This window comes from Alosa alosa, chromosome 7, assembly GCF_017589495.1.
Source record: "Alosa alosa isolate M-15738 ecotype Scorff River chromosome 7, AALO_Geno_1.1, whole genome shotgun sequence".
NCBI lineage: Eukaryota > Metazoa > Chordata > Actinopteri > Clupeiformes > Clupeidae > Alosa > Alosa alosa.
Window position 1 is genome coordinate 10,321,229 of NC_063195.1, and position 12,333 is coordinate 10,333,561.

The 12,333-nt window shown below is 42.3% G+C and overlaps 1 protein-coding gene and 7 non-coding genes across 8 annotated transcripts in view; all 8 read left to right on the forward strand.

The window, feature by feature from the left end:
- The window catches only part of si:ch73-173h19.3 (uncharacterized protein LOC563864 homolog), a 45,675-nt gene that overhangs the window by 21,972 nt on the left and 11,370 nt on the right, over nucleotides 1–12,333 (forward strand). The gene's annotated exons all lie outside the window — the stretch shown is intronic.
- Nucleotides 1,320–1,392, forward strand: trnav-aac. The gene has a single exon. It is a non-coding gene; the product is annotated as a tRNA-Val (tRNA).
- On the forward strand, nucleotides 1,790–1,862 carry trnav-cac. The gene has a single exon. It is a non-coding gene; the product is annotated as a tRNA-Val (tRNA).
- On the forward strand, nucleotides 2,317–2,389 carry trnar-acg. The gene has a single exon. It is a non-coding gene; the product is annotated as a tRNA-Arg (tRNA).
- Nucleotides 8,467–8,539, forward strand: trnav-aac. The gene has a single exon. It is a non-coding gene; the product is annotated as a tRNA-Val (tRNA).
- trnav-cac lies at nucleotides 9,333–9,405 on the forward strand. The gene has a single exon. It is a non-coding gene; the product is annotated as a tRNA-Val (tRNA).
- Nucleotides 10,351–10,423, forward strand: trnav-cac. The gene has a single exon. It is a non-coding gene; the product is annotated as a tRNA-Val (tRNA).
- trnar-acg lies at nucleotides 11,129–11,201 on the forward strand. Its single transcript has one exon. It is a non-coding gene; the product is annotated as a tRNA-Arg (tRNA).

Here is a 12,333-nt window from a genome sequence, read left to right on the forward strand (position 1 = left end):
ACGTTTTTTCCGACTGCTCATTTTGTCAGTAGGCCTATATTTCTACTGCTGGAGACAGAACAGTGGCAACGAGAGAAACGATTGACTGTCGTTAGAGGGCTGTGCGTGCATTGCGGCATGTAGTGGTACTAACACAACGTCGGGCAGGGGAAAAATGCGAGCCGCTGCGACTGCCTGGCGGGCCGGATTGAAGTACGTGGCGGGCCGGAGTTTGCCCACCTCTGAGCTACACGCATCAAAAGAATGAGAAGAAATAAGAGTGATGATGTCATTAAAAAAATGACACGGTATAGTGCTGCTGAGATATCAACCAGAATTAGCATGCTAAATTACTAGCCACAGCCCGACAGGTGTCATAATACCAGCTTCGGCCATGGGAGGCGGTATGCGGGCAAAATAACCGCCAGCCAAACTGCAATACACGTTTCTCGGTTGTTACTCCAGGGTAGACCAACTCACTTTCTGGAGGTATACTGCCTCCATCTTTTATGGAATGTGGAGTATGAATTGATTTTGTTGGCGGATATTACACATGGCACCTTTAAAGGGAAAATAAGCATGCATAAAATATCTGTGGAATTGGTATAACTTGCTCGCTGTTTCCACAAACATATGACATATGACCACAAAAGTGTAGCAGTAGACTTCCCATAATGAGACAGCCAAAGTGGTTGCAGTGCATGTAATATAAAATGAAGAGATGATAATGGGATCTACAAAATAGAAAGTTACACATTCCCATGAGATAAGAACAACTGATTAGACTGATACCCTGCCCTAGTCTATTTGTATTCTTAACACTTTGAAGGGATTTCCCCCTTTAGACTGTAGAAAGAACACTGAATCTAGAATGAGCTAGGACAATAATTCACTGCTCAACAGGTTAAGGCGGGGATCATATTAGCCAGCGGCAGCGGCAAACGTAACGCAATGCTCAGACCATAATAATTTTTGTTTAGCTCCTAAGCAACACAAACAGTTTGTCAATTGAATATGCTCGCGTTGCACTTTGAAAGTTGAACCAAGTTCAACGCTCAGCTTGCTCAACGGTAGCGTTACGCCAGCGTTGTCACCATTCCGCTGCCGAACCATAGAGAACAATAGGAAACCTACCGCTTGCCGCTGGCTAATGTGATCTCTGCCTAAAACTATCCTGTACTACCAACACACAGATGGTTGCTTGGTTGGCCATAGGCCAGATATGGGGCCCTGTGCTGGTTCCCACAACAATTGGGATTAGTTTTAATAGAATAGTTGTGCAATGTAGTATGAATTGGTACAAGTTACCGTTCCCATGGTGGTTGGGAGAAGATATGGGAGTTTCCGTAGTGTAGTGGTTATCACGTTCGCCTAACACGCGAAAGGTCCCCGGTTCGAGACCGGGCGGAAACACATTTTTTTTTTTTTTTTTTGCTAAATGAATGCATTATGCCTCCATCCTTTTATAACACATCTGATCGTGTGGATATGAGAGGTGACAGATAAAGACATATCAATATATATTGTATATATGTTTATGTGTGTGTGTGTGTGTGTGTGTGTGTGTGTGTGTGTGTGTGTGTGTGTGTGTGTGTGTGTGTGTGTGTGTGTGTGTGTGTGTGTGTGTTGGTAGTAGGGATACAAATGTCCCATATACCCTATCTTTAGCTAACCTAATGGATTATTTTGTCTTGGATTATTGTTTTACCAACTATGTGAACAAACAAAGTATTGTACATTGGGTTGTCACCGGGACAAGGTATCAACTGTGTCCATATATTGTGACATAACCAACAAATATAGTATGGCAGTTTCCGTAGTGTAGTGGTTATCACGTTCGCCTCACACGCGAAAGGTCCCCGGTTCGAAACCGGGCGGAAACAGTTGGCTGCCTTTTGGAAGCAGTGTCATACAACATACACCAGTCTCTCCGGAACACTCTCCAGAGAGAGGTATGCTAAACTCACTAGTGCAGGGTGTTGGTACCATGAGTGTGAGAGAGAGGGTGACTAAATTAACTAGGAGGCAGCATCATGCTGTGTAAACTCTTTGGTCTCAGCTGCCCATTTCTTTCCTCTGCAGCTCTTTCCATTAGTGAGTTTGTCAGAGCCAGTGGTGCAATGCAATGGAACGCGATTTCGACCTGCTCTACAGATAATGTGTCTTTACAATTGGTACATAAGTATAGTAAGTATAAAGTATAAGTAAGTGTGTTTGTGTGTGTGTGTGTGTGTGTGCGTGTGTGTGTGTGAAGTAATCTGAGGCAACAAGAGGATTGTGCGCGCCCCCGTTCCCCATTATTGTGCTGTGGGGGCCCCTTCATATGTCATAGTGTGTGGGCCAGTGGCGCAATGGATAACGCGTCTGACTACGGATCAGAAGATTCTAGGTTCGACTCCTGGCTGGCTCGAAAAACACCACTTTTAAAGAAGCCCTATGCATCCATTTTAGCAAAAATTACCTTAATTATGCAGGTTGAGAGTCGTTCTGATGGTTCTACAACACTTTTTGGGTCGTTTGGTGGGTGCTTCGTCTCCCCCTAGTGCTTCTCCGCGAATATGCAACTTTCTGGTCGCGGTCCGAATACATCCGGATGTAACTCAGCGTAAGTATCCATTCTCGCCTCGAAAATGTAGTCAGATTACATTGTCCCCGGAGCAACTTGGGGTTAAGTGCCTTGCTCAAGGGTATAACGGTGGAAGCCGGGAATTGAACCCACAACTTTCAGGCTACTGCACGCTAACCCAGCTCCTTAGCCACTACACTACCACCGCCCTTTAAAGGTGCCATGTGTAAGAATTGAGGTAAAAATATCCAAAAAATGAGCTACACCAGGGGTGGGCAAACTTTTTGGCTCAAGGGCCACATTGGGTTTTGAAAATTGGCCGCGGGCCGGACCACCAATAAATGAGGAAAAATTACATGTAATGACATCAATAACGTGTAATACATACTGTACCATTCACTGCTATTGAAATACGTGCAAAGAAACTACTCTGTAATTATCTGTTTATTATTATTATTATATTTTTATTGCGGTTGTTGTTGGCCAAAACCACGCCTCACAACCTCCAACACAACAGGCATGAAAAAGGGGTGGCACCCCAATATTGGCCTAGGTAACACAGCTTATCACAGAACAGTAGGCTGCACACATTAACCTGCCCATAACGTTGATAAACTCAGACCTGCAACAACATATTTCCTAAAAAGTAAAGAAACAACTCCACCATAGTTGTTCATTCATTCATTCAATTTCAATGGGAACAGTGCTGTTGGTCACCATTTTTTGTGAGAGCATCAAAGTCTGGGGTCATTTTACTTGTGGCTATTCGCAGTATAGCCCCCAAGTGTTGATCAGTGAGCTGCGCTCTGTGCCGTGATTTGTTGAGGTTCATCACACTGAAAGTTTGCTCACACACAAAGTCGAGCTAAATAACACCAGTATCCTCTGGGCCACCTGCAGGATGTTTGGAAACTTTGTCTCGTTCAGCGATGCATAAAACTCACCCAGTTTAACAGAGTTGAACTTCTCCTTTATGACAGAGTCGCACTGCAGGTCGATCAGCTCCAATTGCAACTCCTCCGGTGCTGTTTCATAGTCCAGTGACAGGGGACATGACACCAGCTGAAGTAGCTTCTCAATTTTCTCAAAATCAGAGAATCGACGGCAAAATTCTGCGTGCAGGCCATCCAGGAATTTGCAGTATTTACTTGCATGCAGTGGGGCCTCTTTCAGCGTCGCCAATGTGGGGAAATGAGTGAATACTTTCTGTGTGATTTGTCTTGAAAATAAAGTCAATCTGGCTTTAAAAGCTTTCACGTTGGAGTACATGTCATGCACCAATTGATCCTTTCCTTGTAGCTTTACGTTCAGCTCATTCATGTGAGCCAACACGTCCACAGCGAACGCAAAGTCACAAAGCCAGTCTGCGTTGCGCAGCTCAGGGAAATCATCGGCTTTCCCAACCAACTCCAAAAATGACCCAATCTCATCTCTGAGCTCCCACACTCGCCAGCACACTTTCCCAAACTTAGCCAACGGACATTGGAGTGGTAAAGTAAGTCCTGGTGGTCAGCATCGGTTTCTTCTATGAATTTAATGAATTGACGATGAGTAAGCCCCCTCGCTCGTATGGTGTTCACAAGTTTCACCACTACCTTCACTACGTGATCAAAGCGCAAAACAGTCTTGCACAGGGATTCCTGGTGGATGATACAGTGCAGTAAAATTACCCCCAACTCAGGCCTTTCTTCTCTCACTTTGTCCTGAATTCTTTTCAGAAGTCCGACGTTTTTTCCCGTTAAATTGGGTGATCCATCAGTGGTGACATTCACCAGTTTACTCCAAGGTAGCTTCAGCCTCTCGATGACCCCAGACACCCGGTCATATAAGTCCACTCCTTGCGTTGTGCCCTTGATGGACTCCATGGCCAGAAATTCTTCCGTGATTTCAAAATTGCTATTAATACCTCTGATAAAGATTAAGAGCTGAGCAGTGTCTTTTACATCATTACATCATCTCATCCAGAGCTAACGAATAGAAATTTAAAGACTCCGCTTTCTTGTTCAACCCACTGGCCAGGTCACCGTCAATTAGCTCTACACGGCGAGTCACTGTTCTGCGTGACAGACTGAGATTTTCGAATTTGCTTGTAATCTGCGGACATAGAATACCAGCAGTCTCTACCATGCATTCTTTCAGAAACTCGCCTTCAGAGAGGGGCTTACTTGCTTTGGCTAACTTGTATGCCAGCACATAACTTGCCTTTGTGCATGACTCCTGAATAGTCGACTGTCGTGTGAAAATGCTCTGCTGAGCCTGTAAACTCGCAGCTAACCTTGAGGCAGTAGTGGCCCTGTCTTGAACTGACAAGTTGCTAGCATAGTTAACATGCCTGGTGGAAAAGTGGCGGCTGATATTGTACTCTTTGAAAACGGCAATACTTTCTTTACAAATCAAACACACGGCCTTTGACCGAACTTCAGTAAAGAAATATTTTGTTGTCCAGTCTTTGTTGAAAGTCCGGCACTCGGTGTCGACTTTACGTTTTTTCCGACTGCTCATTTTGTCAGTAGGCCTATATTTCTACTGCTGGAGACAGAACAGTGGCAACGAGAGAAACGATTGACTGTCGTTAGAGGGCTGTGCGTGCATTGCGCCATCTAGTGGTACTAACACAACGTCGGGCAGGGGAAAAATGCGAGCCGCTGCGACTGCCTGGCGGGCCGGATTGAAGTACGTGGCGGGCCGGATTCGGCCCGCGGGCCGCAGTTTGCCCACCTCTGAGCTACACGCATCAAAAGAATGAGAAGAAATAAGAGTGATGATGTCATAAAAAAAATGCCACAGCCCGACAGGTGTCATAATACCAGCTTCGGCCATGGGAGGCGGTATGCGGGCAACATAACCGCCAGCCAAACTGCAATACACGTTTCTCGGTTGTTACTCTAGGGTAGACCAACTCACTTTCTGGAGGTATACTGCCTCCATCTTTTATGGAATGTGGAGTATGAATTGATTTTTTTTGGCGGATATTACACATGGCACCATTAAAGGGAAAATAAACATGCATAAAATATCTGTGGAATTGGTATAACTTGCTCGCTGTTTCCACAAACATATGACATATGACCACAAAAGTGTAGCAGTAGACTTCCCATAATGAGACAGCCAAAGTGGTTGCAGTGCATGTAATATAAAATGAAGAGATGATAATGGGATCTACAAAATAGAAAGTTACACATTCCCATGAGATAAGAACAACTGATTAGACTGATACCCTGCCCTAGTCTATTTGTATTCTTAACACTTTGAAGGGATTTCCCCCTTTAGACTGTAGAAAGAACACTGAATCTAGAATGAGCTAGGAAAATAATTCACTGCTCAACAGGTTAAGGCGGGGATCATATTAGCCAGCGGCAAGCGGCAGCGGCAAACGTAACGCAATGCTCAGACCATAATAATTTTTGTTTAGTTCCTAAGCAACACAAACGGTTTGTCAATTGAATATGCTCGCGTTGCACTTTGAAAGTTGAACCAAGTTCAACGCTCAGCTTGCTCAACGGTAGCGTTACACCAGCGTTGTCACCATTCCGCTGCCGAACCATAGAGAACAATAGGAAACCTACCGCTTGCCGCTGGCTAATGTGATCTCTGCCTAAAACTATCCTGTACTACCAACACACAGATGGTTGCTTGGTTGGCCATAGGCCAGATATGGGGCCCTGTGCTGGTTCCCACAACAATTGGGATTAGTTCTAGAATAGAATAGTTGTGCAATGTAGTATGAATTGGTACAAGTTACCGTTCCCATGGTGGTTGGGAGAACGCGAAAGGTCCCCGGTTCGAGACCGGGCGGAAACACATTTTTTTTTTTTTTTGCTAAATGAATGCATTACGCTTCCATCCTTTCATAACACATCTGATAGTTTGGATATGAGCGGTGACAGATAAAGACATATAAATATATTGTGTATGTGTGTGTGTGTTGGTAGTATGGATTCAAATGTCCCATATACCCTATCTTTAGCTAACCCATTGGATTATTTTGTCTTGGATTGTTGTTTTTACCAATTATGTGAACAGACCACACAGTATTGTACATTGGGTTGTCACCGGGACAAGGTATCAACTGTGTCCATATATGGTGACATAACCACAGTGTGTATTGTGGCAGTTTCCGTAGTGTAGTGGTTATCACGTTCGCCTCACACGCGAAAGGTCCCCACAAATGAAAGGAAAGACAGGAGAAGGAGAGAAAAGATAATGAGGGGAAACAATTGGTAACTGATTTCTTTTCAAAGGTGAGCAAAAACTAAAACAAAATCCATGGTGCTAAACTGCTTGAATATCTCCACATCCATTAGTGCTAAAAACGGACAGAAACAACACATTGAAAGAGCATAACTTACACTTTAAAATGATAATTTGGTTATACATGTAATCTGAGGTAAAGTCTAAATAAATAAACTACACCAACAATTCTGTTTGCATAAAACACACCGTTATAATAGCCTAATTTGAAGCATGTTTAATTCTAAATGAATAGGCTATAATGTCTATAATTAGCAATAATAGGCTAATCAGTGTCATAGTAGCTTGGTAGCTTATCAGTAAATACATATCATGTCAACATTATATTTATGTCAGATTTAGTAGAAGCAGATCTTAACGTTGTGAAACACACCAGAGTGGAGTAGCAACAGACCCCTCTTTGAATTTGAGACAAGGTGAGCTTATATCAAAATTAGGGCAAACCATATTTAGCCATTTCCCTGCCTGTCTTACAAATAATGTTCTCTCAAGTAAAAATAATTTAAGCAAAGTGACTGTAGACCAGAGTATTGTAACAAACTGCAAAGTTGTCTCAGAATGGTTTTATTGGTTACGCACCAAAACGCACGAACATCATTACACAGGCAACACAAGGGAGGTCAATTAAACAAGCACGATACACAAACAGGGTAGTCACATACAATACACGGGGTAAACACATGAGGTACAACATAAAGAATATACCATCTAACACATACATGACAAGGTAAACGCAATTACTCTCACTAAAACTAACATCAACATTATACACACACACATACACTGCACAGCACTATGGGAGTTCAGTCATGAACCAGCTAGGCTCAGTTCACTACAGTATGTTAAGAAAGTCTGAAATGATGACTTAAACACATATGACATTAATATTAGGCTACCTTCAGTGGCATTTACTGGAGGGAAAACTCCAATGACTTGCTATATCTGTTCCTTTTGTCTTGTGCATTATGCAAATAAAATATGATAGGATAGCCTATTGATATATGATATGAAATATGCAGTAAGCAGATTGTTCATAGGGATTAGAAACCTAAAATGGTATTTTAAACTGTTTTATAGCCTATGTTGGGTGTTATAGGCTACAACGTAAATATTGTAATATAATTTAGCTTAAACTTAGTTATCACAGTAAAGTAGGCTAGAGAATGTTGGGAAAGAAGTTTGAAATGTGTGTAGACAAATGATCAGCATTACAGTTAATACCCTATAAACATTTAGGCCCACAGATTCATGTGTACAGAGGCCAGATCATTCTTTCCAGATCTTTCCAGATGGCAACAGCCAAATGTTGGCATGGAAGTTTCCATAGAGTAGTGGTTATCACGATTGCCAAACATGCAAAAGGTCCCCGGTTCGGAAATGGGGAGTTTGTTTTCTGATAGGGGCTGCTGGCTATGAGATGGTATGCCCAGGGAACACCCCCTGAAGTTCTACTGTGACTCGTCTGCTCGGTCGACCCGTGGGGGTACCCTGAGTTCAAATTTCCAAGATGGCTGCGTCCATTAACAGTAAATATGAGCTGTAGATATGCTCTGTTTATTAGCAATAGTGTCCGATTTGTTTCACATTAAATCAGTCATAGAATTGACATGTGCAATGTGGTATGAATTGGTTCAAGTTACTGTTCCCATGGTGACAAGTAACTTATGGAAGTTTCCGTAGTGTAGTGGTTATCACGTTCGCCTAACACGCGAAAGGTCCCAGGTTTGAGACCGGTCGGAAACATAATTTTTTTTCTGAACGAATGAATGCATTACCCTTCGATCCCTTTATAACATATCTGATTACTACTGTGTGGATATGAGAGTGTGGTCAAAATTACTCCAAGACAACTGGTGTGAGACTGGTATTCTCAATACCGGGAGCATGTTACCCACATGAAATGTCAAGTAACAAGCCCACACATCTGTGGGTGTTGCCAGTTCTTATACCCTTAACACACACACACACATGCAAAAAAACACAAGATACTTCCCCCCAACAATGATCCATCCATCTAGTTAGTATTAACAGAGATATGGATGTCACAAAACTCCTTTACCTTCTAATGGCCTAGGCTATGTTTGTGTCCTTTGGAGTGAACACAGACACCCTACAACAAAAGTTCTTCCATGTCTCTGGGAGGCCGTTTACACGACGCCGGTTTTTGTGAAACCGGTGAGGTTTTGTTAACGGAACTTCAAGGACACAGAAGGGAGACTTCAAGGACACAGAAGGATGAAGGGACCCAGTTCTCATAGGACATATGCGTGGTTAAACTAAACATTTCAGTAAATGAGAAACCTATATAAACATTATACCACAAGAGGTGATAGATAAAGATAAAGTTTATGCGTGTGTGGATTCAATTGTCCCTTAAAAAAAAAAAAAAAAACATTGGATTATTTTGTCTTGGATTATTATTTTGTTTTAGTTTTTTTTTTTTACCAATTACTTTATGTGAACAGACAATCAAGTATTGAACATTGGGGTGTTAACTGTGTCCATCCATGCTATCGGCTATTGGGGAAGCATGGCAGTTTCCGTAGTGTAGTGGTTATCACGTTCGCCTCACACGCGAAAGGTCCCCGGTTCGAAACCGGGCGGAAACAACTGGTTTGCTTTTTGGAAGCAATGTCATATCACATACCAGAGATACTCCGGAGTCCAGAGGGAGGGAGTGAGTGAGTGAGTGTGTGAGAGAGAGAGAGAGGGTGACTTAATTTACTAGGCTGCACTACCATGCTTTGAAATCTGTTTGGGCTCAGCTACCCATTTCTTTCCTGTAGCTCTCCAACATGTTTTGACCCCGCTCTTTAGATTATTCGTCTTCACAATTAGTACATCATCATTTAATGGCTCATATGCGACTCACAAAAAAAGACACTGTGGTAAAATGGAAAATATTGCCTCATTTTCAGTGTCAAAGCCATGAGTCAGAGTGGCTGTGTGTGTGTGTGTGTGTGTGTGTGTGTGTGTGTGTGTGTGTGTGTGTGTGTGTGTGTGTGTGTGTGTGTGTGTGCGCGCGTGCGTGTGTGTGTACTTGTGTTTGTGTGTATGTTTGTGTACTTGTGTTTGTGTGTGTGTATGTGTGTTTGCATCCTTTACAAAAATGTCCCATATGCACTGTCTTTTGTTTCAGCTTATTATTGGTTAAGTTTTCCAAACCAGACAACAGCGTTATCTAAAATCAACATGTCTTATATGAACTGTGACAAGATTGAGTTTGCACGGCCTATCACACATGAACGTTCCCCCAGTGGGTAGAGAGAGGGTGTAGGGGTCCGTCTGGAAAAGCACCTAGGGTTTGCGCTCCTCCCTCCTCCCTACCATTCTCTGTGATCAGAACACTCAGCTCTGGGGTCAGGGGGTCATATTAAGTGTTCTACGCACTGGAGAGACTTTTTTGCCGTTCTTACAACCATTTGAGAAACGACCCCCTTTTTTTCGTTGCATTCACACTGCATGGAACTGGAGCCAACAGTTCCTCTGTTGTGTGAACTGTGACAAGTTGATAGCTGTTTCCATGGCGGCAGATCAAAGGTGTTGATATGGAAGTTTCCGTAGTGTAGTGGTTATCACGTTCGCCTCACACGCGAAAGGTCCCCGGTTCGAGACCGGGCGGAAACAAAGAGTCTCTTTTCTAAAAGTGGCTGCTGGCCCTCCTGCGTCTTTTGCCACATTCCATTGTCTATTGTCCGCTCGAGTCAGTCATTGAGTTGTTTGCAACAGGAAGTTGCAAGGGAGCCAAAGACCAGGGAGCCCCCCCTGAAGTTCTACCACAACCGTCAGCTTGTTCGAACCCAGAGCACGGGGTCTTTGTTGGACTTTGATCATCACCAATGCGCTCACACACATCATTATCCTTCTGACTGGTGTCTGAGGTGGCAGTGAGTAAACATCTCCAAAGTGCCATTGTGAATTTGTCTTGATAAGACACCTTAACTTAATGAGCATCCTGTCTTATTTTAACTCAAAATGAACGTACTGAGAAAGCAGTGGGAAAGTCTCTTTATATTAAAAACAATACCAACTAGATTTTAATCTAGAATTACACTACTAACAGTTGGTTAGATAAGCAGTTTTCTTTCGGTGCTAACAGTTGTTGTCGAGTAAGAGAAGGTTTAGGTGGTTAGGTTTGTAAAGTTTGTAGGTGGTTAGGTTTGTAAAGTTTGTAGGTGGTTAGGTTTGTAAAGTTTTGTAAAGTAGTGAAAGCGAGCACCAGCGAGAGGGGGACTCCCAGAAGCACACTGTGACGGTGGATTGTTCACTTCCCATTGTTTTCAAAACTCTTCATTGTTACGCTGTGGGGCCCCTATGGAGTGAAGCGTGCGGGGGCCAGTGGCGCAATGGATAACGCGTCTGACTACGGATCAGAAGATTCTAGGTTCGACTCCTGGCTGGCTCGTAAGCATCTCTTTTGGTCATAGACTAGAAGGCCATTTACGACATGAGAGCCCCTGCTTGTATTCACACCATTTGTTTGCATTGTGCATCACCAGTTTAAAGGGCTTCTTCTTCTTTCGTTTGGAGTGACCCTAACAACGTTCATGCTAATGACGGACTTGGGATGTATCTCACACTCTTTGCCTTTTAGTTAATAAAACCATTTTTGGTATAAATAGTAATTCTTCATTAAGCATTATAATTAGGTGTGCATGTAATGAATAGCTGAATAAACCATTTGTTTGGGAAAGTACTCAAAACACAAGTTTTACGGTTTTTCTCGATTGCTAAAATGCACACTTAATGAAACTGAGATCCACTTGATCTTCAGCTTTACTTTCTTAGCACAGCAGAAGTCATCTCTTTCAAATGTGTTGATACTTCTTCATTGGTTTAACACATTTTTCACATAATTTTTCAAAACATTTAACACAGTTCTCATTGAAAGACTCAATTGACATTTTGACAAACTGTTGATATTGTTTGCAAAGCTAAGAGCTTCTAATGTCACTGTATGAAACTCCTTAACACAATTCTTCAATTAGCAATCATTTGTTATCCATATGATATACCATCTGTTCTGTGTTGCTATTTGCAAGCAAAGATCTAAGGCACATTTACTAAAGAAACTACCATTTTGCCTTTTTGGTGAAAAAGACAGTACAAGTCCAGGTGTTTTATAGGTCTATTATGATGAAAAATTACAAGTTGCAGTTGAGTGTATGAAATGTGTCTTGTCTAGATGCTTCCTGTAGGTCTTACATGCCAATGACAGTTACATTTTGGGAGTAATGAATACAATTAATTTTAATCAATAAGAAAAAACAGAAAAATGAAAAAGAAATGGCATACATAGCAAAAATGAAGGCTGAAACTCCTGATATTGAATTGTATTTTGTTGTCCAATGAGTATTGATTGATCGAAAGCACACAGTAATTTGACTACCAGCTGTGTTGTTTGTAGGCAAATTTTGCTTTTGCTGCATGTGTTAAATGTTTTGAGAATAAGAATGAGTCTTTTGCAAGCAAAATGTGTCATATTGGCTGGAGTGCTTCTGTTTAGACCTGTGTGGTAATTGTTTTGAAAATGGGAT